Below are 26,594 nucleotides of genomic sequence, written 5' to 3' on the forward strand. Positions count from 1 at the left end.
GTTTCTTTTCATTATCCTTTAAATTCATTCATTCAGTCATATTTATTGAGCACTTACTTGTTCCAAGCACAGTACTAAGCACTTAATGATAATCATCATCATCATCATCATCATCAAAATAATAAAAGACTGGTGTCCATTAAGCACTTAGTCTGTGCCAAATCCCATATGAAGTGCTGGGATAGATACAATCAGCTCAGATCATAGCCTCTGCCCCGCCTTGGGTTCAGTCCAAGGAAGAGGGAAATCAGGTAATTAATCTCCATTTTGCAGATGAGGAAACAGAGGCACAGAGAAGGTAAGTGACCTTTCTTCTTCCCTGTTTCCTGTGCTACACCCTGGAGGCCCTCCCTTGCCTCCCTCTGGACCAATCTCAGCTTTTTTTTTGGCCTTTGCTCTGACAGGAACCACTAGAAATAAAGCCAGAGCAGCAGCAGTTATTTTGGCAGAGATGAGGTTGCGGTAGTTCTTCGAGAACTTTGGGGGGGTTCTCTGAAGAAAAACACACAGGTTATTTCCTGTGCCAAAGTATCACTGCTTTTATCCTCACCCCAGGCAGTTTTCTGGGGGAAGTCTAGTTTCTTAGAATGAAGTGCTGCCACTGAGGTTGAGTGAGCAGGGAAGAAGTTTTCATCGATTTAACCACATCAGGCTAGCAGTTCCCATCTCCACAACAACAGAGGGCTCTGGATTCCAGTGAGGGCTAATGGGTTTCTCGGAGGACATTCCTACACTTGTTTAATCATGGCTTTCTGCACTGAGTAGATTAGTGTCTGGGTTCAGTGACCTTTCTTTCCAGAATGGACAGAAGCATGCCAGAAAATTCAATCCACACTTTCTCTGGCCTGATCGAATAAATTAAAGTTAAAGAGACCGAAAGGTTATCCACTTTGCAAATCAGGATGCACCTGTTCTGGACTGGAAAAATGGATAGTTCTACTTGACTGAGTCTGTTAACAATTTGGAATTCGAGTAGTGGTCAGATGAGCGGTTGGGGGAGTGAAGCGTCAAAAGCTCGCTTTTGGCCCTTCTAACAGGCCCAAGTGGTTGGTTTTGAGCAGTGAGGTGTGATACGTCAGTTCTCCTCAAAGCTGATGCCGAGGGAGGAAAGGGAGGTGAGGAGGCAGATGGGAGATGCTAGCGGAGTGGGGGAACTGGACCCCAAACATCCATTCCAGCTCTCTAACTCTGTGATCTTAAAATGGGCTCAGCATAGTTTCAACAGAACCCTCTCCCTGCATACATTACTGCTCTCATGGGGGCCAGCAATAGATAAATAAATATAATGAGGGGTGGCACTTTGTCTTTGGTGAGACAAGAACAGATGTTTTGTTTAGGCACAGCTGTATAATAGTTTCATAAAAAGAAATTGTCTTCATTTTTTTTCTCCCCCAGTCTTGTAAGGCTCACTGTGAAGATGATTTTTATGGCTACCAGGTGTCTCTCAGGTAGCTGAAAAAAAATTTAGTGGAAATATTTTTACAGCAGCTGTAAAGTGTTTTTACAAGATACCTAGTGTTTATGGCGAGTTGCTGACACCCATACCTGGCAAACAGCCAAAAAGTCTGCATCTCCTATAGAGCTTTGCAGATGCATGTATTCTCAGCCACTAAGCTACAAAAAAAAATTGAGTGGTGTTGGAGGCTGCTGTCCTTTCTATGTGCTCCTAGACTTTTTCTAACACAGGCGCTCCAGGCTTGGCTTCCAGCACCCGTTAATTGAAGGGCAAATGATAGGGCGCAGGAAGTGAAGGGGAGGGGAGTTGACAAATGTAAAATAATGACCAATTTTAAGTGAAAATACTTTTTATAACCGGTAAAGTACTGAATGGTAACATTAAACCTTCTTGCTGATATTTTCGATAAATCAAAGTGATTCAGTTTGAAAAAAGCATAATCAAATTCGAACTCAACTTTGTATTAAAAGTGAAGATTTAGACTTCTGAAAGAGTAAGAGGAGCTAGCTATGATGTGTTGAGAGCAGGTTTCTGACATCACTCATTCTTACCGTATCAAAGAGTTAAATCAAGTCTCTGTCACTCGTACCAGTGAACTAATAACAGCAGCAATAGTTACTCAGAGCAAATAATGCATTTCTCATATTGGAATTATTTATTGAGCATCAATGGTGCGTTAGAAAACTGAGAGATGGTTCTGGTTTAATGGGTTTACAATCTAAAAGACACCACGTTTTCATCCAAAGGAATGTAACTAGGCAGGACTCTAAAAAAAAATCGTGAAAGAAGGCCACTGCTATTTTTCTTAACTAGGTTTGCAGACACATCATGAGTCCCAAGTGAGAAAACTCTGAAGGGGGCATGAAATGGAAAATCCAATTCCCTCTTCTATGGGCAGAGATAGAGGTCATGGTATCGGGAGTTTACCGCTGTCTAGAGCTATCTGCTGCCTCATAACCACAGATTCTGCCAGTACAGGGAGATGAACTGGAAAGTCTGGAAAATCTAAGAAACTCACCAAGAACCAGTCATATTTTCTGACTAGCTGCCTTTCGCTTTCTTTGCATCTTTCACGGTCCTTCATTTTCCCATTGACATTTAAATGGGAAAGATAATGGGAAAAAGGAAAATATGAAAAATGGATCGTGACTTACAACTCTGGATCCGCAGGGCTGCAGGACTAAAAGACCCCAGATGAGCGGGTGTTTTCTCAGCCTACCTCTCTTCCTTGATCTGATTCCTAACCAGGTAATCAGAGATTCCTCAGAGAAACAGGCATTCCCTCTGACATCACTGTTCAGCACAACTACCTAGCAGCTCTGGACTGTGAGCTCGTTGCGTGCAGGGAATATCACTGTTAACTGTTGTATTGTACTTTCCCAAGCACTTAGTACAGTGCTCTGCACACAGTAAGTGGTCAATAAATATGATTGAATGAATGAATGAATACTCAAGTAAATAGCTTCAGAGAACGGGGTGGTCTCCTGGACTTCAGCTAAACAGGATCACCCTGGATTTCAGATCTGGGACTGTTTTTTTCAAATTTTACATATGGAGGAATTTTGTCAGGCGAGGGAAGATAGATGGGGAAATGTGCCCTCGTCGGATCTGTAGTGAAAATTCCATATAGTGAAAAGAGCCATAATGGGTGACTATTATGCCCACAAGCACAGATGGAGAATAAACAAACAAGCAAAAAAAAAATCAATCTTTATGCCACATTCCTCCCCTTAGGCATGTGGCAGTTGGAATTCCTAATATTGAGGTTAATTATTTCCATTGTGATCATCTCTGTGCTTAGCTAATCCTTGCTTTGTTTTCAAGGGCCAACACTGCCTGCCCCCCACCCCCCCAGAAAGAAACAAAACCCAAAACTCCATCAAAAGGGTCGTTCACTAGGGCAGCCAATTTCTCTGCCACCCACATAGCATGAAGTTTTAAAAGGACAAATCTGAACTTCCCGGATGGACCAAATCCCATCTCTAGCCCCATTCTGTTCATGCTGAGATGTTTGGGATCTGAGATGGTTGGAAGGCAAGACCTTGTCACCTGGAAGACAGATTGAAGCATTAATTTTTGCCCAGTATTTTCAGAGAGGCTGAACTATATAAGAAACTTTGCCTTGCATTCCCTTAATCTCTAGTGTCAGTCACACACCTAACAAACCACTGAAGTTCTGGAGTAGATCCATGCACGAAAGGCAATTCTGGAGTTGAAAGTACTCTTAATGGCTAACTGATTTGCTGTCTAATACTTCTACTACTCATTCATTAATTCAGTCGTATTTATTGAGCGCTTACCGTGTGCACAGCGCTGTACTAAGTGCTTGGAAAGTACAATTTGGCAACAGAGACAATCCCTACTCAACAATGAGCATTGCTTTGGCTACTAGTACTAGTACTACTACTACTACTACTAATAATGATGGTATTTGTTCAGTGCTTACTGTGTGCCAAGCACTGTTCTAAGTGTTGAGCACTACTACTCCTACCTCAAAGAGTAGTGTTTGTTAAGTGTTTACTATGTGCCAAGTGCTATGCTAAGCACGGAGCTACATATAATACAATCAAATCAGGCACAATCTCTGCCCTATTTTGGGCTCCTAGTCTAAGGGGGAGAGAGAATAATAGTAATAGTGATAATGATAATAATGATAATTGTGTTAATTATTAAACACTTTGTGCCAAGCATTGTTCTAAGCAATGGGGTAGGTACAGGATATTCAGGTTGGATACAGTCTCTGTCCCTTATGGAGCTTATAGTCTTAGTAGGAGGGAGAGTAACCACTTGATCCCCATTTTACATATGAAGAAACTTAGGCAATCAATTTATTGAGCACTTACTGTGTGGTGAGCACTGTATTATATGTTTGGGAGAGTCGTGTCTTGTCTTATGCCGTCGAGTCATTTCCGACCCATAGCGACACCACGGACACATCTCTCCCAGAATGCCCCGGTCTCCGTCTGCAGTCGTTCTGGTATTGGATCCAGGGTACAGTAGAGTAAATAGACACATCTCTGCCCTCAAGGAGCTTACAATTTAGTATGGCACAGAGGATTTAAGTGACATGCCCAAGGTCATATAGCAGGCTGGTGACTAGGAATGTCATCCCAACTGCTAATTTTCGGGGGGAGTTCCAATATGTCTCTGGGGTAATATTAAATAATAATGGCATTTATTCAGCCCTTACTATATTCCAAGCACTGGGAAAGATACAAGATCATTGGGTTGGACCTAATCCCTGTCCCACATGGACTCCCAGTCTGGGAGAGAGCACAGGATGTGAATTCCCATTTTACAGATGAGGAAACTGAGACCCAGAGAAGTTCCATGACTTGCCCAACATCACACAGCAGACGAGTGGTGGAGCTGGGACTAGAATCCAGGTCCCCTGATTCCTGGGTTCCAGCTCTTTCCACAAGGGCCCCACTGCTTCCCTAGACATAAACATATTCATAGACACTGCATACATGGAGAGGATGTCTTACTCCCAGTAGCAGCATCTTAAAAAAACTAGGAATATGATATATGTATGTGTGTACGTACACACACACACACACACACGTATGCAAATGCACACACACACACACACACACACACACAATGTACTTACTGTATTAGAGGCTTCCTGTCTCACTCAACTGTTGCAAAGCAGAAAATACAAGCTACAGTGACATCTTATGAGAAGCAGTTTGTCTCACTGGAAAGAGCATGGGCTTGGGAGTTAGAGGTCATGGGTTCTAATTCTGGCTCTGTCACTTGTCAGCTTTGTGACTTTGGGCAAGTCATTTAATTTGTCTGTGCCTCAGTTACCTCATCTGTAAAATGGGGATTAAGACTGTGAGCCCCATGTGGGACAACCTGATTACCTTGTATCCCCACCAGTGCTTAGAATAGTGCTTGGCACGTAGTAAGCGCTTAACAAATACCATCATTATAACTATTATTATCTTCTGATCATCAGATAAAGCTGGGAGGCTTGTATGACCTGGCAGAGAGAGCCCAGGACTGGGAATCAGAGGAACTGTGTCCTAATCCCAGCTCGGTCACCTTCCTGCCACAAGACCTTAGGCAAGTCATCCCGGCTCAGCCACTTATCAGTTGTGTGACTTTGGGCAAGTCACTTAACTTCTCTGTGCCTCAGTTACCCCATCTATAGAATGGGGATTAAGACTGTGAGCCCTATGTGGGACAACCTGATCACCTTGTATCCTCCCCAGCGCTTAGAACATTGCTTTGCGCATAGTAAGCACTTAACAAATGCCATCATTATTAACTTCTCTGAGACTCAGTTTTCTCATCCATAAGAAAGGTATAACATCACTGTTCTCTCTCCTCCTTAGACTGCGAAACCCAGGTAGGACAAGGACTGTGTCCAATCTGTACATATTGTATCAACCTCAGCACTTAGAACAGTGCTTGGCACATTGGAAGAGCTGAAAAACACGTGGCTTAGTGGAAAGAGCAAGGGCTTGGGAGTCAGAGGTCATGGGATCTAATTCCGGCTCCTCCACTTCTCAGCTGTGTGTGACTATGGGCAAGTTACTTAACTTCTCTGTGCCTCAGTTACCTCATCTGTAAAATGGGTATTAAGACTGTGAGCCCCACTTGGGACAACCTGATTACCTCGTATCTACCCCAGCTGTTAGAACAGTGCTTGACACACAGTAAGCGGTTAACAAATACCATCATTATATAGCGCTTAGGCCAGTGCTTGGCACACAGTAAGGGCTTAACATAACATCATTATTCTTCCTATTATTTGCTGTCCAGACTCCAGACTGGCAGTCTCTTTTGGTGCAGGGCATTGTGGGGACAGCCCATCCCATGTTGACTCTTTTGAATCACCACGTCTTGTCTCTCTCCCTTTCCTTGCCTCTTCTCTGGCCCAGAGTCCCCTGAGGGCAGGGAATAGGGATAGGAGAGGGTCACATGCTTTGCATATTTTCCAGCTTCTAGCTTCTTTCTCAGGGAATGAGATAGTTCCATACAGATACAGCCAACCTTTCCAACTTGCTCTGCGTTTTTCCAATCATGACCAAGAAAGGAATTGTCCAATATGGCTGCTGTTTCTATCTATGTGGAAATAAAGAGAACCAAATCAGAGGTTTTCCAAAATTGGGCCATGTTTTCACATATATTTTTTTTTTCTGACCTGCAGTCTGAGGTTCAAATGATCACATGTTGCCGGAAAAATGATTGGCATGCACAACTGCAAGTCAAAATCCATCAGGGAGATCATCAGATCCATCACTCTTGAATTTATTAGGTTTCCCATAACCCGCTTAGTGTCCAGATATCTTTCAGATTGGCGTCAGAGTGGATTTATAGTCAAACCTATTAACCGTGAAGTTTGTTTTGGGAGGCTTTATTTTCATCCCTAATGGTCTATTGTAGTTCAGCCTGCTCAGGTCTGGGAATTAACCTTCACAGAAGAGTCATGTTTGTTTTTTAAGCAGCATACTTCTTCCTGGTGCTTTAGAGCTTTGTTTTTCTTTCTTTTCTTTTTAAGACAATCACTTTCTCTCCTCTCCTGTCATTCAAGAAGCATCCTTTAACCTCTGCATCCCAAAATTGCCAAAATTGAGGGCAGAGCTGAGGTTTAAAGATCTGTCTTGTTAAGATCTTTTTCTTGAGCTACTTGAAATGAGACCATTTTTTAAGGAAAAAAATCCAGAGGAAGGAAAATTATTTCCAGGATCAAAGAAAAGCCAGTGATGCATCAGTCAATCAATCAATCATATTTATTGAGCACTTACTCTGTACAGAATACTGCACTAAGCGCTTGGCAGAATACAATAAATAGATATTGAGAAGCAGCGTGGCTCAGTGGAAAGAGCACGGACTTTGGAGTCAGAGATCATGGGTTCGAACCCTGGCTCTGCCACCTGTCAGCTGTGTGACTGTGGGCAAGTCACTTAACTTCTCTGTGCCTCAGTTTCCTCATCTGTAAAATGGGGATTAAGACTGTGAGCCCCACGTGGGACAACCTGGTTCCCCTGTGCCTACCCCAGCGCTTAGAACAGTGCTCTGCACATAGTAAGTGCTTAACAAATACCAACATTATTATTATTATTATTATTATATTATCCCTGTGCTCGAGGAGCTTACGATCTATTTGGAGAGGCTGCTAACAGGTGGGTGAAGTAACTGAATACAAGGATGTGTACCTCAATCGATGGTATTTATTGAGTACAGACTGTGTGTTGAACACTGTACTAAGCCTTGGGAGAGAACAATACAACAGTGTTGGTAGACATATTCCCTGTCCTCAAGGAGGTCAAACCCTAGTTCGGGGAGGCAGACATTAAAATAAATTACAAAGTGGGGAAACAGCAGAAGTGCCTTGGGGCTGGGGCTGGGGATATTATCAAAGAGCTTATGGGGTACAGGCCCAAATGCATAAATGCATAAGGGCTTTGTGGGTACAGGTCACAGATTGAGTCCAGAAGCACCTTGGGGAGTGTGGACTCAAGTATGTGAGTGATGCTAAAGGAAGGGAAACAGGGTGGAGAGTTGAGAGATTAGTCAGGGAAGGCTACCAGGAGGAGATATGTAATTTTCCTACAGTTTTAAATTCAACGGCCACTGCCTTGAATTTCCCAGAAATACTGACATGCTTTCTAGGTGATTAATGTTTTCGAGTTTTTGAGATACTGCATCCAGATCCTTTAAGGCCAAAGAAAGGCAAAATACTTCTGATGGTAATTTAGAAACTCTATACGTAAGTATGATTGTCGTTCATCCTCTCAAGATGACCCCACCAAAGGTGAAATTTCCCCATGGGTTCGTCTGTGGCCCGACCTGTGCCCACTAGGAACTTAAATTCCCAGAATCCTTTAGGTAAATCTTGGTATTAAACCCATCTTTCCTAGTCCTGCCACTTGAATCATTTATTTAAGCGGCAATACTACAAGGTGCCAGCAATTCAGTTGTAAACTCCTGAAGATGTCTTGGCACGCTGACCTTTAAGTGCGTGCATCTTGACAGGTGAGCAGTTTTTAAGGCTCCTGTGACCTATGATGGGGGCAGAAGGTCAGGCAGGCTAATGAGAAAATTACCATTCACCTTTTACCTCAGCAGTCTCAGTGCCTGACATTATAAATGTAGGTAACCTTTCACCTGAGAGATCTCTTTCTAACGCCTTGAGAGATGGTGGCTAGAAGTGAACTGAGGAAGAAGTCTTAGGAAATAGCAACAGTAACAAGAAAACACTGTACTGAGGCTCTCCCCCTTAGAAACTTTTTTGAGGGGACTTTTTCCTCACATTTACTCTGGAATTTTTTCAATTTGCTCATTTTTAGGGAATGGAGATCCTTGTTCCTCCTCTAAACTGGAAGATCACTGTGGGCAGGGAATGTGTCTAACAACTCTGTTATATTTGTACATTCGACTCTCCCAGGCACTTAGTACAGCGCTGTGCACACAAGAGGCGCTCAGTAAGTATGATTGATTCTCTTGAAATTATATATATTAACAAGTTGGTCTGATTGAGGCTTTGAAAGCTAGCGCTTGCTAGGTTTTAAACATGGTCTGAATTCTCACTCACAGAGTTCTAGCATAAATAGCATTGATGATTGGCTGATTCGTGCCCCATGTGGGTTAGGGACTTTGATTTGATTGTGTCGCATCTATTATGTTGCTTGCGCATAGTAAGTATTTAACAAATACCACTATTATTATTTTCATTATTATTATTTATTTTCAATCCAGACTGAGCTACATCTAGAGGTAGCTGCAATGGCCAACATATCCTCTTTAGGAGAAGTTAGGTTTTCCCTCCCACCTGTTTTCCCTCCCACCTCTTTAGTCCATGCTTGGGCTTTTGGGAGCTACTGGAGCAGGTCCAAGGCCCCAGAGGAAACCTTTCTTCAGGAAGATTGAGTTGAAATTCCATGGACTGACAAGATCCAGGCAGGGATATCACGCACGGTCATTTCCAGCATATCTGTAAACATTTTTCAATCTGTTCTCCCCATACGAACAGAAGCTCCCTGAGGGAGCTACTAATCTACCAACTCTGTTATGTTGTACTCTTCCAAGCACTTAGTACAGTGCTCTTTACACAGTCAGTGCTCAGTGAATACAATTGATTGATTTGGAGGGTATGGGTCTTCTGCATCTTTTCCAAGCCTTTAGTCTGGCTATCATACCCCATGTGTGCTCACTAAATACCATGCCTACTACTACTACAACAATTAGAAAATTGGTCCTAATCTGGAAGATCATGTTGGGTTTTTTAAAATTTGAATTGGTCTTCCCACTGTTAGGCAATCTCCACATACTGGAGAGGCCCTTTAATCTCTAGCTCCCCAGGCATCCGATTTTCATCTTTCCCTGGACAACTGAGGCTTTCCAAAATGGAAGTTAGAAGCTTAAAGTGGGAAGTAGCATGACCTAGTGGAAAGAGCACAGGCCTCAGAGTCTGAAGATCTGGGTTCTAATACCAGCGCTGCCAACTGGTCTGCCAATTGCTAGCTGTGTGAACTTGGGCAAGTCTCTTAACTTATCTGTGCCTCACTTTCCTCAAATGTAAAATATGGATTCAATATCTGTTCTCTCCACTTCAGGCTACGGGATAGGGACTGTACCCGACCTAATTGACTTGTACTTATCCCAGCACTTAGAACAGGGTTTGACACATAGTAGGCACTTAACGAGAACCAAAAATAAACAAACTATGAGAACAAGAGAGGGCATGAAGGGAACGACAATAGAAAACTTACTCGCTTGAGTCAGTTCCTTCTCACCTTGGCTGAGAGAGGAGCCTTTTAAGCCAATGACCAATCCTTGGGACCATTCTGACTGGTATCATGATAATAATAGTATGTGTTAAGCATTTACTACGTTCCCAGTGTTCAGAGAGATAAAATACCATCAGATCAGACTCAGATCAGAACCAGTTCCTGCCCGATACGGGGCTCAGAATCTAACCAGAAGGGCGAACAGGCATTTCATTCCCATTTTACCGACGAGGGGCATGGCACAGTGAAGTTAAATGACTTGACCGAGGTCCAAATTAGATCCCAGGAATTTGACTCTCGGCCTTGGGACTCCCAGGTTTATTTTCTTCCCATTGGGCCAGATGTGGAATCTCCACAAGATGGTAGGCAGGGCAGTGAGGGGTTTCCATTCCTGACTGGGGCCTGATTGAGTAAGGAGCTCTGATAAGGCAGAGGCAGGAAGGCAAGCTGGGGGACCCCTACTCTCACCACAGCTCACACTCCTCTGTTTAGTTGTATACAGTGGGCCCAATTCACCACAGTGGTGGTGGCAATAGTGGGGTCGGGGGTGGTAGGTCTTTGGCACTGCTGGAGGGGACCTAATTTGGGACCCCCGAGGACTGATCCCCTTTCAAAGGGAAGGCACAAATCCGAAACACTCAAATCCTTCCCTTTTACTCCAAAGGGGAACCCATTTGGTAAACTTTGTAGCAAACTAAACAGGCAGGCTCCATTTGGGATATAGATATCTCTCGCTTCAGAGAATGTTTATTGATTCTCTAGGTTTTCAAAACAACATTAATCATGCAAGAAGGCAATGCCGTGTGACCCAGAAGCTTGGTGGCAGAAGACAAGGGAGCTGATTTTCTTTTTCCAGCAAGACTTCTGTCAACACATTTCTGAAACTTATTCAATAGTCAAATAACTTAAGTGGCAGATGGATCATGTTGACAGGGCCCAGAGTAGATGATGCACAGTATTTATTTTTTACCACACTCAGGATATTTTACTTTGAAATTATTGAAAGTTCCGCTGATTTCTTTATACTGTAAAAAAAGTTTCCAGTTTAATTTTGGATAACCATTTTTATTTTGCATCTATCTTCGAGATGTTTAGCACAACTTCTATGTATTTGTTTCACATGGTCCTTCCTCCATTACAATGAAGGTATTGGGATTTCTATTCATTCCCTTTCCAGTACCCCATAACTACCTCTTCCCCTTACGGCACTTAGGTATAGATCTTTTGACTCTGTTGCTCCCCCCTACCTGCAATGCATTTTAGTATCTGTTCCCCCATTAAATAGTAAGCTCCTTGAGTGCAGGAATTGTATCTACTAACTCTTTCAGACTCTCCCAAGTGCTTAGTGCAATGCTCAGCACAGAATAAATACCATTAATTAATTGATTGATTGACTGATGAGATACACCAAACTTTTCCCACCTGTCCTCCTCTCTGGCCCCCACATAAGAAAATTTCAGCAAAGGTACAGGTACGCTAATCACATGTAGACTTGACTTTAAAGCCAGATGTCCATTGACACCCACAGTCTTACCCATTGGTTTTCTTGAAACAGGCAAGAAATGACAATGGTGGTAAGATTCCTCACTTTCAACGGAAAATTGGGTGGGTTGTGTCCATTATGCCTGGGTGAATTTATGTGAATGAAAGGGTAAATGAGATCATCACTGAATCGGCATAGGTGCTTAGGGTGGTTGTCGGGTGGGCTTGGCTAGGGATGGTGGCGATGCATCAGTCTAGGCCTTCTGGAGGAGGTGGGTTTTCCTCAGGGCTTTGAAGATGGAGAAAGATGTGCCATTCCACTCAGGCCTGCCTGTCACTAGAGCTCTCACTCACCCTATTTCAACAGCAAGAAACTTGGGACTGATCTTTTGCACTTTGAAGGGAAATCTGTCCAGGGCCAGGAGAGCAGAGGCAGTGGCAGAGGCAGGGAGAAGTCTGGGATCATTTAATCGCTAAGTCTGCTAGTTAGCCTCCTTGTGGAGTTCTTCATCATTTCTTCTTCAGCCAGGGATATGCAAAGCACAACCCACATTGGAGAGCAGCACGGTTCAACTGAGAACAGTTTTAAAGTAGCAGAAAAATCCTCAGGACTCCATAGAGTACCCTTTAAGTACCGAACTGTTTAAAATATCATTCCCCCTTATTGTAATTTGATGTGTGAAATTCAGGCATGCATTTACAATTCAGATCCCATTCATTGGGGATTCCCATTTAGGCCCTGTTTCTATGATTTATTCAATGCCTCTCTTCACTTACTTATGCTTGAGATCGTTAGGTAGAATGCACATAGAGGCATGGAGATAAAAATGTTTATCATCATTATTTCAATGAAGTCATTTGCCATCTCTGACACCCTCTAATGTCCCAGTGCTTCTGTCCCCTGGCTCATTTGCTTGGCCTGTGGGTCTTCTCCATATCATAGTCACTCCTGCCTGCTTCCCTCAGATATCTCTCCTCTGACTTGCAATGTGTCCCTGGCATCAATCACAGGAACGAAGCTGGTGGCAGGGAAGGAAGTGGAGGGTGGTCAGAAAGCTTACCCATTATCCAAATGACTGTGGAAGACAAGAAGACCCCTGGTGTTTGGGGTGGGGGGAGAGGAACTAGGGTGAGAGAGCGGGGTAGGGAGATAGTTTTGTGCTGCTTTGAAGGTGTGAGGGATGTTCTGTGGGTTGTCCAGTACCTACTGGCAGCCTGCAGTGTGGCCCCCAATTCACTCTTCCCATTGGAAAGATCCCTTGCTCTTACCATCAGACCACACTGCCTCTCCTCTTTCACTGCTCTCTCTCCCCAGAGGAGATTTGGGATTGAATGGCTAGGGCAGAATTGTAAATGCTGCTTTATCCTTTTCCACTCTCCTCCCAACACCCCTCTCTCATCCTCTCTGCCCAAGCTATTGGGAAATCACCAGCTCCATGGGCCCAACTTAGTTTCAGCTCATGTAGAGCAGGGTTTTGGCAGTTAATTCCTGGCTTGGATGCACTCTGAGATTTGACCCCAAATCTTCCACATAATTTCATTTCCCAGGATCCCAAAGAACAAAACCCCCCCTTAGAAATAGAGACAGTGATCCTACTGGATGGGTGGGGGAAGTGAACCCAGAAACAACTAAGCAATGGGATGAAATATCAAGGTTAAAAAGAAAAAAAATCAGAAAAAAAAGAGGAGTTGATATTTCTATCATCCAAGGTTATTTTTCACCCTTTCCTGATTCCAGGAAAATACTGTATTTGTTGAACACTTACTGTGTGCAGAACACTGTATTAAGCACTTGGTAGAGTACAACACATCAATATAACAGTAGCAATCCCTGTCCACAGTGAGCTTACAGTCTAGAGGGAGAGAAAGGCATTAATATAAATAAATTATGGATTCATACATAAGTGCTGTGGGGAGCAGGGAGTGGTGAGTAAAGGGATCAAGTCAGGGTGATGCAGAGGGGTGTGGAAAAAATGGAAATGAGGGCTTAGGGAAAGCTTTTTGGAGGAGATGCACCTTTAATAAGGTCTGAAGGCAGGGACAGCTAGTCACAGTCGGGTTTGAAAAGGGAGGGGCAAGACATGGACAAGAGGTTGGTGGCGAGACAGATGAGATCGAGGCACAGACAGTAGGCTGGCATTAGAGGAGGAAAGTGTGTGAGCTGGATTATAGTAGGAGAGAAGAGAGGGGGCAAGCTGATTGCTTTAAAGCTGATGCTAGGAGTTTCTGTTTGATGTGGAGATGAATGGGCAACATTGGAGGTTCTTGAGGAGGGGTGAAAGATGAACTGAATGGTTTTGCAGTAAAAATGATCTGGGCAGCAGAGTGAAGTATGGACTGGAATGAGGAGAGACAGGAGGCAGCGAAGTCAACAAAGATCCTGGTGCAAGGCAGGATCTGATAAGTGATTGGTTCAATGTGGTAACAGTTTGAATGGAGAAGAAAAGGTGGATTTTAGCGAAGTTGTGAAGGTTGAACCGAGAGGATTTAGTGATAGTTTGAATATGTGGGTTGAATGAGAAAGAGGAGTCAAGGATAACACTAAGGTAAGGGGCTTCTGAGACAGAAGGGAAGGTGGTGCTTACTAAGGTGATGGGAAAGTCATGGAGAGGACAGGATTTGGTTGGAAGATAAGGAGTTCTGTTTTGGATATGTTTGAGGGGATGGTAGGACATCCAAAGAGAGATGTCTTGAAGGCAGGAGGAAATGCAAGACTGCAGAGAGGAAGTGAGATCAGGTCTGGAGATGTAGTTTGGGAATCATCTGCATAGAGGTGGTGGTTGAAGCTATGGGAGCAAGTGAGTTCTCCAAGGGAGTGGGTGTAGATGGAGAATTGAGGGGACCCAGAACTGAACTTTGAGGGACCCCCACAGTTAAGGGGTGGGAGGCAAGGAGGATCCTGAGAAAAAGACTGAGAATGAGCAACCAGAGAGATAGGAGGAGAACCAGGACAGGACAATGTCAGCGAGTGGCCTTTCCATTGCCAGATTAGAGTTTGAATCAGGCTTGCGATATGCAGGGTCTGACTATCTAATCTTGACTGGTGGAATTACAACTGGAAAGAGGAATGATTTAAAGAGTTATTATCAGTGTAATTATTCATAAATGTGCCTAATTATTCATAATTATTCAGAAGCCATATTACTTGCCTGATTGCCATAAGTGATCTCTGAGGCCAATTATCATTTGATTATGGCCACAGGACCCTCCCTATGAATGAAGAACCCTTCCATCTCAGTCATTCCGGAGGTAAAACCCACAGTAGATCATCAGAAAGCCCTCAACCTGGGCTGTCCCTTTAAATACAGCACAACAAGCCCATCCCTTTAAGCACAGATGAATTTCCAGCCTTTTCCCCATCTCCCTCTATTTGGGTTCAGACTGTCTCTGTGAAGGTGCAAAGCCACTGCAGATTAATTAGGGCTTTCTTATTATAATTCCAAGATTTTGACATCTTAATAGCATTAGGGAGTTCACATGGGGAAAGGGAAGAAGAGAAGGAAAGGGGCGTGGGGACTTAGCTCTGCATAGATTTTGTGGGGAAGCTGGAAGCTTCTGATGTACCTTGGTCACCGAAGAGAGTTAAATGCAGGCAATCAGTCCTCGTTTTCCTCTCCAGGGCCACTGTTCACTTCCTCACCCTCCTTCAAGCACCCTTGTTCCACCACCTTCCCTGGCCAATGGAAAACCAGAGTAGCCCAGGGAAAGTACTCGGGCCCTGAAAGCTTTTGCTCGGACACTGAATCAGTGTCCTTCCAGCCTGCCCCGTCTCGTTTGTGTTCATCCTTGAAAAAACCCGTCTCGTGTGAGGGTCCCGTGAATCCACCAGCTTTGGAAATGGATCCTGGCTCCTTTCCCACTCTCCCCCTCCCCTTAAAAACATCCCAGCCATTACCTTTTTTGTGGCGCATCATTAGCCAGGATAAATTAGCATATAGATTAGTTCTGGGGGTAGAGGAAGAGGTGGGTTAAGTTCTTGGATATCAAGTATGGATATGCTACATCGACCCAGGGCTGCACTGAATCGATCTGTGGGGTGGACCAGCAGTCTCTACAACAAAATAATTATAGTGTTTGTTAAGTGCTTACTACATGCCAGGCCCTGTTCTAAGTGCTGGAGTAGATACTAGATAATTGGATTGGGCACAGTCCCTGTCCCACACAGGGCTCACAGTCTTAATCCCCATTTTATAGATGAGGGAACTGAGGCACAGAGAAGTGACTTGCCCAAGGGCGCACAGCAGACAAGTGGCAAAGCTAGGATTAGAACCCATGACCTTCTGTCTCCCAGGGCCATGCTCTATCCACTAAGCTACGCTGCTTCTCTACAAAACCAAGGCAATCTTGGTGTCGATTGTGGTTGAGCTCTTCTGGAGAATCTGTGAGCATCCTTTCAGATCACAGAAAATCACAGAAATGAAGATATTTGACTGTGTTCACCCATCTGGGGATTTCTACTCCTTTTTGGCTGCTAAGTGAGAAACACCAGGGCAGCCAGGTTGGTGGCCAGTTTTGTGTTGTTGGGCCCTTGAAAGCGAGTTCTACTGCAGTGGGCTTTATGACAGAGAAGCACAGTGGCCTAGTGGATAGAGTATAGGTCTGGGAGTCAGAAGGACCTGGGTCACATTTGTCTGCTGTGTGACCTTGGGCAAAGTCACAACTTCTCTGTACCTCGGTTACCTCATCTATAAAATGGGGATTAAGACTGTGAGCGCCATTTGGGATAAGGACTGTGTTCAACCTGATTACCCTCTATCTATCCCAGAGCTTAGAACAGTGCCTGGCACATAGTAAGGGCTTAACAAATATCATTAAAAAAAGAGGGAGAATGAGTTGCAAGATATTGGAACCTGAATCTCAGCACAGGGGTAGTTTCAAGTTAATCTGGTTGGACACAGTCCATGTCCCACATACTGCGGCACAGAGAAGTGAAGTGTCTTGCCCAAGGTCACACAATAGACAAGTGGCGGAGCCGGGATTACAACCTGGTCCTTCTGACACACAGACGCCTCTCTATCCTCTAGACCACTCTGCTTTCTTGCCACAGGGATAAAAGTTCCAGGTAAGATGTTCTTAATGCTCAGAGACTGCTACAGCCGACCACCAAAGCTCTCAGCAATGAAACAAAGGAATCGAGGAATGGAAGCCTGTTGTGCTTCAGTTTTCCCAAAGCTAACACTTATCTAGGAAACAGAATGAATAATGTTAACACAGTTTGAATTTTCTCAAAGGACGATGTTGTATCAGGACAAAGACCTGCAGGCATTATAATCAGCTGGTCTTCTCCACAAACAGGATTGCCCCAGACAACTGTTCTCTACTATTTGGGGGATTCATTTAATACCTTTCCACCCTTCCTGCATCACACGCTTAGCAATCCCCAATCTCCACAGCAGCGACAAACTGAAATTTATGTTTCTTTCTCTTTCCATATCATCCTAATTGTTTTTAGAATAAATTCCCCCAACCTATACCTAGTTCCTGATTGAAGAGTTAGGTTGTAATCCAGTCTCTAGGAGAAAAAGTTTCCTGCCATACCTAAAGCCTTGAGCTATGAACTTCCAGTCTCAGACATCAGCAGGGTACTTTGATTAGATTACAGGGCTGATGGCCATCTAAGATTCAATGTTGCAGTGTGTTTAACATTGTACTACATAAGGAGGCACAGGAGCAATGGGTTTTTTACAGTACTATCATCTTTTTGTTCAGTAAATCAAAGGCAGGATTACAAAACCCTTAGTTACATGGTGTAGCAAGAGGAAAAAATCTATAGCTCTGTAAATTCCAGTCCAAACATAGATTGAGGCAGGTGGGTGGGGAAGGTGACTGATGCAGACAAGATTTCCTGTAGTCAACTAGTGAAACATCAGCTGATAATCATTTCTTTGATAGTTTTTGTACGGCCCAAGGTTACCAGAGTTACTTGGGCCTGATGGGACCCAAGAGGCAAAGATACGGCAACATTCCTTTCGGTTGAATGCTTGTTTCTCAACTCCGGCCTCAGTCTGTGGCTGAAATATGATGCTGGCTGGGACTTAACCTGAGAGCCTCTCCTGGGATCCCCTTTTCGAAGATTTGGTTTAGAGGTCCAGTAGGCCAAGAAAGGAGCTGGAAAATGTACCCTCAGCTGGTAGTGAATTTCCAACCAGCTTTGTCTCTGGTCTCTTGTTGAATTGATAATAACCATTACGGTATTTGTTAAGCACTTACTATATGCCAGGCACTGTACTAAGCGCTGATGTAAATTATGGCCAGAACTCAAGTAGGTGACACTTCTGAGGATTGGTTGGTCTCTTCCAACCAAAAGGACTTTATCTTTATGTAATAATAATCTCAGTATTTGCTAAGTGCTGGGATAGATACAGTGCAATCAGATCAGACACCGTCCCTGTCCTACATGGGGCTCGCAGTTGAATGGGAAGAGAGAAGAGGTATTTCATCGGCATTTGACAGATGAAAAACTAAGTGATTCAATCAGTCATGTGCAGAGAACTGTACTAAGCACCTGGGAGAATTAAAATAAGCAGACTCACCCCAGACCACACAGCAGGGGCCAGAACACATTTTTAAAAAGTGATGCATATCACCAAAATGACTCTCCAGCATGGGGTCCACAAGACATTCTTTCACAGGAAGTCTTTTTTTAGAGTTTCTGGTGCCTAAGGATGGCATCTATGGATGGTAGCTGTAATAGACCCAAATGATGTACTAAAAGATCTGTGTTGAGTTAGTTTCCTCCATTTGTATTTGTATTATAAGTTCTAGTTTGATATCTTACTGTAGCCTTCTTAAGGTGTCCATTTAAATCAACCTTTCTCATGTTCTATGTGATATATCTGATAGTAGAAGTTCCTGTTCTAGGCTCGCTGAAATCACATAATTTTTGAGTGAGTCCTGTGTCACTGGGTCTGCATTGCTCAACAATAGCATTCTGCTTTAAAATGGAAGTCTTTGACGTATATGTGTGTGTATGTGTGTGTGTGTGTTATGTGCTGCTTGAAAAACCTAATAAAGGGTCAGATCCACCTCATTCTTAAAGCTAGCAGAATTGAATGTACAGGTTGGACTATGTCCATCTGGATTGGACACAGTGCTACTCCAGGACTTTGTACACGGTACAGTGATAGGCACATACGCTCTCACAGCTTTGACTACCATCTCTACGCAGATGACATGCAGATCTACATCTCTGCCCCGTCCTCTCCCCCTCCCTTCAGGCTCGCATCTCCTCCTGCCTCCGGGATGTCTCCACCTGGATGTCGGCCCGCCACCTAAAACTCAACATGAGCAAGGCTGAGCTCCTCATCTTCCCTCCCAAACCCGGTCCTCTCCCAGACTTCTCTATCACCGTGGATGGCACGACCATCCTTCCCATCTCTCAGGCCCGCAATCTCGGTGTCATCCTTGACTCGTCTCTCTCGTTCACCCCACACATCCTATCCGTTACCAAGACCTGCCGGTTTCACCTCTACAATATCGCCAAGATCCGCCCTTTCCTCTCCACCCAAACGGCTACCTTACTGTTACGGGCTCTCGTTATATCCCGGCTAGACTACTGTGTCAGCCTTCTCTCTGACCTCCCTTCCTCCTCTCTCGCCCCGCTCCGGTCTATTCTTCACTCCGCTGCCCGGCTCATCTTCCTGCAGAAATGATCTGGGCATGTCACTCCCCTTCTTAAACAACTCCAGTGGTTGCCTATCAACCTCCGCTCCAAACAAAAACTCCTCACTCTAGGCTTCAAGGCTCTCCATCACCTTGCCCCTTCCTACCTCTCCTCCCTTCTCTCTTTCTACCACCCACCCCGCACGCTCCGCTCCTCCGCCGCCCACCTCCTCGCCGTCCCTCGGTCTCGCCTATCCCGCCGTCGACCCCTGGGTCACGTCCTCCCGCGGTCCTGGAACGCCCTCCCTCCTCACCTCCGCCAAACCGATTCTCTTTCCCTCTTCAAAACCCTACTTAAAACTCACCTCCTCCAAGAGGCGTTCCCAGACTGAGCTCCTCTTCTCCCTCTACTCCCTCTGCCATCCCCCCTTTACCTCTCCGCAGCTTAACCCTTTTTTCCCCTTTTCCCTCTGCTCCTCCCCCTCTCCCTTCCCATCCCCTCAGCACTGTACTCGTCCGCTCAACTGTATATATTTTCATTACCCTATTTATTTTGTTAATGAATTGTACATCGCCTTGATTCTATTTAGTTGCCATTGTTTTTACGAGATGTTCTTCCCCTTGACTCTATTTATTGCCATTGTTCTTGTCTGTCCGTCTCCCCCGATTAGACTGAAAGCCCGTCAAATGGCAGGGACTGTCTCTATCTGTTGCCGACTTGTTCATCCCAAGCGCTTAGTACAGTGCTCTGCACATAGTAAACACTCAATAAATACTATTGAATGAATGAATGAACATACCTCAGTGGAAAAAGCACAGGCTTGGGAGTCAGAGGTCATTAGTTCGAATCCCGGCTCTGCCATTTGTCAGCTGTGTGACTGTGGGCAAGTCACTTAACTTCTCTGTGCCTCAGTTACCTCATCTGTAAAATGGGGATTAAGACTGTGAGCCTCACGTGGGACAACCTGATTACCCTGTATCTACCCCAGTGCTTAGAACAGTGCTCAGCATATAGTAAGCGCTTAACAAATACCAACATTATTATACTACCATTATTTTAGAATCCAAATAATAGTGCAGTGTTTTACCTGATCAATGCCTGAGAATCACACTGCTAACATCTTTCGATCAATACCTGCATTTTATGCACCGCCCAGTATGTATCAATGCATTCAAATTTCCCTGTTTTACATATTTTTAAAAATTTAAGAAATGGAGGTAATGTTATCAATCTTCTTTTAAGGAATTGTGGAGAATCATATATGATTAACATATTTCATAGACATAAAGTCTTAGGTAATGGTTAAACATAATACCTGTTAAATATATTACATAGTGGTTTATCCTTAACACTTACATCCTTTTCATAATTGCTCCTATATCTCTACAAAGTGGATTGACAGTTTTACCCGATGTTTGCATTTTGTGGTATTTCTTGAGGGCTTTATCCTGATAATAGCACGACTTCTAATGCTGTCATTATAAAACAACAAAAAAAACTCTCTTTTCTTTTTGTCAACTTATTTGAGGAGACCTATTTAGATTACGGACAATTCCCCATTAAAAACTAAACACATCATTTCACAGGCGTTTTCTTTTCTCAAGTAAGGTGAACTGAGAGAAAGAGGATTACATTTATGCCACCTAGTGGTGCCTTTTTCTTAGAGCTACATAAGACTCGGCTCCTAAAATGTTCTCCCCTGAATTAAGCTCTCATTCACTGTCAGCAGCCATTTTCTGCAGAGGTTACTTTTTCTGATCAAGTTTAAACATTTAGATTTATTCCTCTGTTGAAAATCAGAGAAAATGGCATTTTTTCTACAAAGTAAAAGCTATTACAAACCCTTAGAGAAGCAGTGTGGCGCAGTGGAAAGAGCCCGGGCTTGGGAGTCAGAGGTCATGGGTTCAAATCCCGAATCTGCCATTTGTCAGTTGTGTGACTGTGGGCAAGTCACTTAACTTCTCTGTGCCTCAGTTCCCTCATCTGTAAAATGGGGATTAACTGTGAGCCTCACGTGGGACAACCCGATTACCCTGTATCTACCCCAGTGCTTAGAACAGTGCTCTGCACATAGTAAGCGCTTAACAAACACCAACATTATTATTATTTTTGATCATCCCTAGTCTTAACAATAATAATTTGTGGTATTTGTTAAATACCATATGGCAGTCACTGTTCTAAGCACTCGGATAGATACGAGCTAATAGGGTTGGACACAGTCCCTGTCCCACACAGGGCTCACAGTCTTAATCCCCATTTTACAGATGAGGGAACTGAGGCCCAGAAAAGTTAGATTAGAACCCAGTTCCTCCTGCCTTCCAGGCCTGTGCTTTTAACCACTATGCCACGCTGCTTCTCCCAGAGGAGTGGAGAGTGATGTGACTAAAGTGACCTCTTGTTAGCTGCGACGGCCTCAGCCATCTGGAGTGATATGGGGGTGGAGGCGGGTGCAAATCAGCCTTTCTTCATCATTATCCTCGTCCTCATCATCATCACCACCACCACATCATTGCCTTTGTCATCAAAACCTTCATGATCACCATCACTATTTATTGAACACCGACTGAACCAGGTGCTTGGGAACATGTGGCCTGGGAAGCTGCGTAGTTTAGTGGAGAAAGCGAGGGCCTGGGAGTCAGAAGGACCGGAGTTCTAATCCCGTCTCCGCCACTTATCTGCTGTGTGACCCTGGGCAAGACACGTCTCTTCTTTGGGCCTCAGTTACCTCATCTGTAAAATGGGGATTGATTCATTCATCATATTTATTGAGATCTTACTGTATGCAGAGCACTCTGTTAAGCACTTGGGAGAGTACAATTTGACAATAAACACACACATTCATGCCCACAAGAGTGTGAACCCATGTTGGACAGGGACTGTGTTCAACCTGATTGACTTATATCCACCCCAGTGCTTAGAAGAGTGCTTGGCACATAGTAAGTTCTTAACAAGTACCATAACTATTATTATTAGAAGCAGCAGGAATCACATTTATTGAGATACCACTGGAGACAATCCACTGTACCGAGTGCTTAGGAAATAAAGCAGTAGCAAGTGATGAGATCCTGCCCTCAGTGAGCTTCTACTCTAATGATAGACATTAAAATATTTAAAAATAGAGTGATCCAAGAGTCTGGTGAATTGGCTTACCCAAAGCAGAGGAAGGGCAGAAAATAAATACTTTATCAGCAATCAGGCTGATATGAGTCGGGAGTTGGGGGTTAATTGGGAAAAGCGGTTGGAGGAGGTGGATGGTTACGTCATTCATGCTTAAGGTTTCTGTTGGACGACTTGCCCAGAGTCACACAGAAGACAAGGGGCAGAGCTGGGATTAGTACCCATGACCTTCTGACTCCCAGACGTGCTCCATCCACTATGCCACGCTGCTTCTCTAATGATAATAATGTGTTCCACAGTGGGTGGGGTCATGAATTGTCTAGCACACAGCTTGTCACATCAAAGTTTTCCTTTTGTTTGGCTCTTCTGCAAAAAAGGCAGCCGATCCCTGCCTTTCCGAAGTCTTTTAGGAAAATGCCACAAACAGGCATTGTAAAAGAGGAAAGACCTTGATTGGTAAGGTTTGTGTCAGTGAAAGATTAATGCAGTTAGTTGCTCAAGAAAATATTTTAAGGGGGTATTAAATCATACTCAAAGAGTACTGCATATTGACTTATGTTCCATTTGCCTCTCATTTCCCACTTAATGAATTTCCCAGATATTCCTATATACTTGAAAGATTCATATACATTCATGTATATATGATGCATATGTGTGCATAAATGTACACACACAAAAATGTGGGTGGTTAAAACATATACAGGATCCCCTATTAGTATCTCCACCATATTATCCCCACTTCTGGATTTTAAACTTTAATGCCTTACAGCACTCCATGAGGGGACAGATTCCCTAATTTAGGAGGGCAGTTATGATGATGATCACTTACAAAGACCACTGATTTGAGAAATAGTCCAAGCTCTAATGGGGGTTGTGTATGAAGACGGAATGATTATGGCATCACTGGGTGAATAGTGTTGATGTTTGCTCTGCTAATTGTACTTAATTTACTGCGAAGTTTTTTTTAGCAGCTCCTGTTGCTGAATCTGATGCTGTGTGTGAAGATATTCCAAAGTGAAGGAGTGGGGGGTTACGCTTACTAGGTAAATAAGTAGGATAATCTTTACTGTCACCTTCCTGTGCTTGGGAATTTCATAATTTTATCAGTATTAGCTCAGGATTTTCTCCTCCTGCTTTTCCTCCTCTTCCCACACTGTCCAACCAATCTAGAGCTTGATGGGATTACTCTTCCTACAGTCTAGAATTCTGCAATCTAGAATGTCTTCAAAACTTATCTGAGTCCCAAAGAGATCATTGCTCAAACTTAATAGTCCTAATGTATTTCCTTCAAGAGCCAAGTGTCTGTCTTAAGATGAAAGCAGAGAGTGGAGGCAAGAAAGACCATATTGAAAAGGGAAAAGGAGGAAAGAACAGAGTTGCTAGAATAAATAGCTGTCATTGTTTCTGTCTTAAGCCTAGTAAAGAATCACAGCTTAGTGTCTGCTGGAGCCAAAGCAGATGAGCAAATTTTGAGTGGTGGGATATTTTTCAGAAAAAAAATAAAAGCAGTAAAATGTTTTAATTTATTTTAACCTGAAAAACTGCCTGAAATAAACTATGTACTGCAACCTACTTTATATTGCAAGGTACCTGTTCATATTTTATTCCTACTGTTTCCATTCTGTGTGTGCACTTGTCTCTCCTTTAGATTGTAAATTCCTTGAGGGCAGGCAGGGTGTGATTCTTTTACCTCTCCTGTTCTCACCCAAGTGCTTGGTGCAAAAATCTGCACACATAAAGTATTCAGATAGATCCTACTGAATGAATGTTTGAATTTTTCAAAAGCAATTTGTGAATATTTCTAAGCACATGGCAACTAAGTAAACTAGTGGGATTCCTTAACTGGGACTGTGATGGCCAGGAAGGAAGCTTGCTTTAAGAGTGACCTGTTCATGTATGTAAGGCAGGGACTTTATTTTGATAGTGAGTAACTGACAGAGGATAAGGGTTTTTTTTGCATACTATTTGGTGAGGAGGGGGAAAAGGAGGAGTAGGAGGTAGAAGAGGAGGCAAAAGCAAGAAGAAAGAGAACAGGGAGGAAGAGGAGGAAGAGGAAGAATTTTACGGGGGCTGCCTTCACCTATAGTCAGCTCTATTTTGAGTCTTCACTGAGAGACAATCTTAACACTGCATTATTCTTCTCAGCAAAAAGGCAACTTCCAGTATTTTTCCTTTATGTCTAAACTATATTTGTTAAGGAAATCCATTTCTTCAATTGCAAGGTCCAAGGTTAGACTTTGGGTATTGGTTGATTAACTCACTATCCCATTCCACTTCTCAATTCAAAACTACCAACTTCATCCTGGCAAGATATATCACCAGTGTTCTACCTGTCTCAGTGATCCTGCTGACTCTCCCATGAACCTTGAGCAGAGGCATAGCCAAATCATCCGTAATTCTTCAGCCTTCAGATTTCTCACCTGAACAATGTCAGAAAATGTTAAAACTTCAAACTCTCTCCCTAAGGAGCTAAACAAGAGACCATGAGGGAGTTGGGAGAGATCATCTACAGAGACAATGCTGAGGCTTGAATGGGTTGAATCCAACCTTGTCTGCCTCTCCAAGTAAAGATCAGGGCGAGGGATGGCACCTAAGAACCTAGAAAGGCATCCTAATCCAAAACCAGGTGTTTCTACTGCTGCTGGGAGATTTATTGGGTATGTGGCAGGTGGTCTAGGCTGAGCATTCCTGAGTAATCAGGAGGCAGTGATTTGCCTGATGAGCTTTGACCTCTTCTAGCAAATCTCTCAAGTGTCAGAGCTGCCCTCCTCCCCCTCCCCACTTGGCCTTTCCGGCAATAGCCCAGCCGATGCTTTATGACATGTTGCCGTGACAGAGAGCTTACATGGACTGTATTACGCCACGGCTGGCCCCGGGCTACGGGAAGAAATTGTGAATGTTGGGAGTTTAAGTTAAATGATATGCTTTTAATGAGATCCTGCGTGTTGCAGATCAAAAGGATCACCAAAAGGTAAAAAGTTCAAAAAGCCCCTTGCATGCACAGTGAGGTTGTCCACAGCAGCTTTCACAGTCTATTTGAGAGGGTTTTCAAAAAGTGCCTTTTAATTTCTGATCCAAAATATTGCACTTCAGCATGTTTCAGCACGGAGAAGCAGCGTGGCTCAGTGGAAAGAGCACGGGCTTTGGAGTCAGGGCTCATGAGTTCGAATCCCAGCTCTGCCACTTGTCGGCTGTGTGACTGTGGGCAAGTCACTTAACTTCTCTGTGCCTCAGTTCCCTCATCTGTAAAATGGGGATTAAGACTGTGAGCCCCACGTGGGACAACCTGATTCCCCTATGTCTACCCCAGCGCTTAGAACAGTGCTCGGCACATAGTAAGCGCTTAACAAATACCAACATTATTATTATTATGTTTTTACCCTAGCTTTCTTTGATCATTCAGACCCAGGAATAGTGGTAAAGTTTGGGCTTATGATCATCGTAATGGTGAGGGTTAGCAGTTCTGCAGTCACAGATCTAAGGATCACAAAACATTTTGTCAAAGTTACTTAGAGTGCCCAACTACTTGGTGAACTGGACCATCCCCATTCTTTTCAGCTGAAAGCAGAAAGTTAGAAATACAAGAGCAAGATGCTGATGTTGTGCAGGCCAGAAGGTCCAGAATTGGGTGAGAGTGAAGGAGTCCTGACACTTAAAGGCAGGGTGATTAGGCAGCTTAAATGGTTACTTATTTATTTATGATCTAGTGTCAAGAGCCTGGGCCTGGGAGTCTCAGGACCTGTATTCTAATCCTGCCTCCATCATTTGACTGTTGTGTGAGCTTGGGCAAGTCCATTCACTTCTCTGGACCTCAGTTTCCTCATAGCGTGGCATAATAGAGCACGGACCTGGGAGCCAGAAGGACCTTGGTTCCAATCCCAGCTCTGCTGCTTTTCTGCTGTGTGACCTTGGGTATTTCACTTCACTTCTCTGTGCTTCAGTTACCTCATCTGTGAAACGAGGATTAAGACTATGAGACAGGGACTGCACCCTACCTGATAACTTTGTATTTATTCCAGTGCTTAGAATGGTGCTTGGCACATATTATTATCATCATCTGTAAAATGAGGATTAAATACCTGTTCTCCCTCCCCTTTAGTCTGTGAGTTCCTTATGGGACAGAGACCGTGTTTGATTAACTTGTATCTATCCCTTAGTAAAATGCTTGATACATAATCAGTGCTTAACAAAT

This window comes from Ornithorhynchus anatinus, chromosome X2 (genome assembly GCF_004115215.2).
Source record: "Ornithorhynchus anatinus isolate Pmale09 chromosome X2, mOrnAna1.pri.v4, whole genome shotgun sequence".
In the NCBI taxonomy this organism is placed as follows: domain Eukaryota; kingdom Metazoa; phylum Chordata; class Mammalia; order Monotremata; family Ornithorhynchidae; genus Ornithorhynchus; species Ornithorhynchus anatinus.